Source organism: Oncorhynchus nerka, linkage group LG4 (assembly GCF_034236695.1).
Source record: "Oncorhynchus nerka isolate Pitt River linkage group LG4, Oner_Uvic_2.0, whole genome shotgun sequence".
Classification (NCBI taxonomy): Eukaryota; Metazoa; Chordata; class Actinopteri; order Salmoniformes; family Salmonidae; genus Oncorhynchus; species Oncorhynchus nerka.
The window spans coordinates 83,905,441-83,910,072 of NC_088399.1; the positions used below are offsets into that span (position 1 = coordinate 83,905,441).

General features: G+C 49.5%; 1 pseudogene; it reads right to left on the bottom strand.

The window, feature by feature from the left end:
* Positions 1–2,357, bottom strand: part of LOC115142186 (cytoplasmic dynein 1 intermediate chain 1-like) — a 91,839-nt pseudogene extending 89,482 nt beyond the window's left edge.
* Between the last annotated feature and the right edge of the window lie 2,275 nt (positions 2,358–4,632).

The following is a 4,632-nucleotide window of genomic DNA, read 5'->3' on the forward strand; positions in this document are numbered from 1 at the left end:
ACATGATGACTAGTAACATGACCAACCCCACTCCCCTCCCAACATGATGACTAGTAACATGACCAACCCCACTCCCTCTCAACATGATGACTAGTAACATGACCAACCCCACTCCCCTCCCAACATGATGACTAGTAACATGACCAACCCCACTCCCTCTCAACATGATGACTAGTAACATGACCAACCCCACTCCCTCTCAACATGATGACTAGTAACATGACCAACCCCACTCTCTCTCAACATGATAACTAGTAACATGACCAACCCCACTCCCTCCCAACATGATGACTAGTAACATGACCAACCCCACTCCCTCTCAACATGATGACTAGTAACATGACCAACCCCACTCCCTCTCAACATGATGACTAGTAACATGACCAACCCCACTCCCTCTCAACATGATGACTAGTAACATGACCAACCCCACTCCCTCTCAACATGATGACTAGTAACATGACCAACCCCACTCCCTCTCAACATGATGACTAGTAACATGACCAACCCCACTCCCTCTCAACATGATGACTAGTAACATGACCAACCCCACTCCCTCTCAACATGATGACTAGTAACATGACCAACCCCTCCCCTCCCAACATGATGACTAGTAACATGACCAACCCCACTCCCTCTCAACATGATGACTAGTAACATGACCAACCCCACCCTCCCAACATGATGACTAGTAACATGACCAACCCCACTCCCCTCTCAACATGATGACTAGTAACATGACCAACCCCACTCCCTCTCAACATGATGACTAGTAACATGACCAACCCCACTCCCCTCCCAACATGATGACTAGTAACATGACCAACCCCACTCCCTCTCAACATGATGACTAGTAACATGACCAACCCCACTCCCTCTCAACATGATGACTAGTAACATGACCAACCCCACTCCCCTCCCAACATGATGACTAGTAACATGACCAACCCCACTCCCTCTCAACATGATGACTAGTAACATGACCAACCCCACTCCCTCTCAACATGATGACTAGTAACATGACCAACCCCACTCCCCTCCCAACATGATGACTAGTAACATGACCAACCCCACTCCCTCTCAACATGATGACTAGTAACATGACCAACCCCACTCCCCTCCCAACATGATGACTAGTAACATGACCAACCCCACTCCCCTCTCAACATGATGACTAGTAACATGACCAACCCCACTCCCTCTCAACATGATGACTAGTAACATGACCAACCCCACTCCCTCTCAACATGATGACTAGTAACATGACCAACCCCACTCCCTCTCAACATGATGACTAGTAACATGACCAACCCCACTCCCTCTCAACATGATGACTAGTAACATGACCAACCCCACTCCCTCTCAACATGATGACTAGTAACATGACCAACCCCACTCCCTCTCAACATGATGACTAGTAACATGACCAACCCCACTCCCTCTCAACATGATGACTAGTAACATGACCAACCCCACTCCCTCTCAACATGATGACTAGTAACATGACCAACCCCACCCCTCCCAACATGATGACTAGTAACATGACCAACCCCACTCCCTCCCAACATGATGACTAGTAACATGACCAACCCCACTCCCTCTCAACATGATGACTAGTAACATGACCAACCCCACTCCCCTCCCAACATGATGACTAGTAACATGACCAACCCCACTCCCCTCCCAACATGATGACTAGTAACATGACCAACCCCACCCCCTCCCAACATGATGCCTAGTAACATGACCAACCCCACTCCCTCTCAACATGATCACTAGTAACATGACCAACCCCACTCCCCTCTCATCACACAGGCCTTGAACCACATGGCCTGCACATGTGACTCCTCATTCCTCATCAGAGATTAAGTTAACACACACAGCAGGAAGCGCCTCTGAGTGGCGTGCATGCTCTTGACTCTGTTCTGACCTCTGACCTTGAGATCCAACGAACTCCTCTCACACTCCACCCTAACCTCGACCCTGTAATTATCCCTGACTCCCCCCGTTGAAGGGGGCAACAGAGGGGGTAACATCCACAGGCACCTGCCATTTTCCCCATTCGCCCCCTCTGCCTGCCTCCTTCCCGTCCCTCCCTCCTCCAGGCATGTGTTGGTAACCCCCTCTTCCCTCGCTCATCACCCTGGAAACAGATGGTGAGAAGGCCTCAAAAGACCCCTTAACACTCCACCAGACACCTGTGGTTGCAAACGGGCAAACACACACACTATCTGCACGCTCACACACACCCGAATCCTCAGTGGGCTCGTTGTCACGTTGACCCCTGGGTCGGAGGTTAACTGGGTAGGGGTTGCGATGACAGTGGGCACCCAGTTCACAGGAGGAAGTGCTTCCATCTCGCCAGACGTGTCACGTCTCACACGCTCAACTCAACACCAGTGTCTTTTGTTTTCAGGGGTGAGTGAGTGACTAAGTGAGTTAGTGTGAGTGTGTGTATGACACAGTTTGAGTACGCCCTAAGGCCTATTAAAATCACTGGCTCAAGAGCCTTGTTGACACCAAAATGTGGGCCTACTGCTTATTACCTCTGCTGCCCTGAACCTTCTAAACTTTTTTTATAAATAAATAATATCATAAAAGAATATGATAACTGTGATAACTTCCAAACACCAACGATTACATATGATAACTGTGATTAAATGTACTCCTCAGCCTGAGTTGTCCCTACTTGTGCCAGCAAATAGCTGGCTTTTTGCAATGCGCTGACTGGTAAGACGCTTCGGGAGGACCAGTCACGTGTGCTAGCAAGGCAGAGGTACCGAGTTTGCGCAAAGTATGGGCTGAATCGGAAGGAAGTGATACTCGCTAAGCAAGCAGCGTGACGTTCTTCACAGTGGTGCCGTGACCCGGATCTACAGTTGCGCTCAGCTCAACACTGGGATCGATGTTGAGGAAGTGTGAGGGGTGAGTGTAGCACATGGGAATGTGTGAAACTTTCTCCTCAGCCTGAAGTGTCCCTCCTTGCGCCAGCGAATGGCTAGCTTTTAGTGTGGCGCCTACTGGTGAGACACTTCAGGAGGGCAGTCACGCGTGTTAGCAAGGCAGTGTTCGCGCCAGGTATGGGCGGAATTGGGAGGAAGTGGAACTTGCTAAGCAAGCAGCGTGACATTCTTCACATTAGCATGTACGGACTGGACTGATGGTTAAACTCTCTAACCTGTGAAGAGACCATGCAGTTTCCATGATAACCTCCAGGACTTCCCTCTACCTTCTTCTTTCCGTAGGCCCAATAGTCCATCCTCCACCATATCCTCTCTATAGGGCGTGTCTCTAATGGCACTCTATTCCCATAAGGCTCTGGTCAAAAGTAGTGCACTATAGGGAATAGGGTGAGGGCTCTGGTCAAAAGTAGTGCACTATAGGGAATAGGGTGAGGGCTCTGGTCAAAAGTAGTGCACTATAGGGAATAGGGTGAGGGCTCTGGTCAAAAGTAGTGCACTATAGGGAATAGGGTGAGGGCTCTGGTCAAAAGTAGTGCACTATAGGGAATAGGGTGAGGGCTCTGGTCAAAAGTAGTGCACTATAGGGAATAGGGTGAGGGCTCTGGTCAAAAGTAGTGCAATATAGGGAATAGGGTGAGGGCTCTGGTCAAAAGTAGTGCACTATAGGGAATAGGGTGAGGGCTCTGGTCAAAAGTAGTGCACTATAGGGAATAGGGTGAGGCCTCTGGTCAAAAGTAGTGCACTATAGGGAATAGGGTGAGGGCTCTGGTCAAAAGTAGTGCAATATAGGGAATAGGGTGAGGGCTCTGGTCAAAAGTAGTGCACTATAGGGAATAGGGTGAGGGCTCTGGTCAAAAGTAGTGCACTATAGGGAATAGGGTGAGGGCTCTGGTCAAAAGTAGTGCACTATAGGGAATAGGGTGAGGGCTCTGGTCAAAAGTAGTGCACTATAGGGAATAGGGTGAGGGCTCTGGTCAAAAGTAGTGCACTATAGGGAATAGGGTGAGGGCTCTGGTCAAAAGTAGTGCACTATAGGGAATAGGGTGAGGGCTCTGGTCAAAAGTAGTGCACTATAGGGAATAGGGTGAGGGCTCTGGTCAAAAGTAGTGCACTATAGGGAATAGGGTGAGGGCTCTGGTCAAAAGTAGTGCACTATAGGGAATAGGGTGAGGGCTCTGGTCAAAAGTAGTGCACTATAGGGAATAGGGTGAGGGCTCTGGTCAAAAGTAGTGCAATACAGGGAATAGGGTGAGGGCTCTGGTCAAAAGTAGTGCACTATAGGGAATAGGGTGAGGGCTCTGGTCAAAAGTAGTGCACTATAGGGAATAGGGTGAGGGCTCTGGTCAAAAGTAGTGCACTATAGGGAATAGGGTGAGGGCTCTGGTCAAACGTAGTGCACTATAGGGAATAGGGTGAGGGCTCTGGTCAAAAGTAGTCCACTATAGGGAATAGGGTGAGGGCTCTGGTCAAAAGTAGTGCACTATAGGGAATAGGGTGCTATTTGATACGCAGCCAGTCATCTGCTCCCAAGAAAAAAACATGTCAGAGTGAGGATGAAGGATGAGGATGGACCACTGATGCATCAGGGTCGGGTCCAACGGTGTGGTTTCTAGCTGAATGTGAGTTGCTCTCAGCCAAACAGCATCAACCCAACAGGGACCAGAGAGGG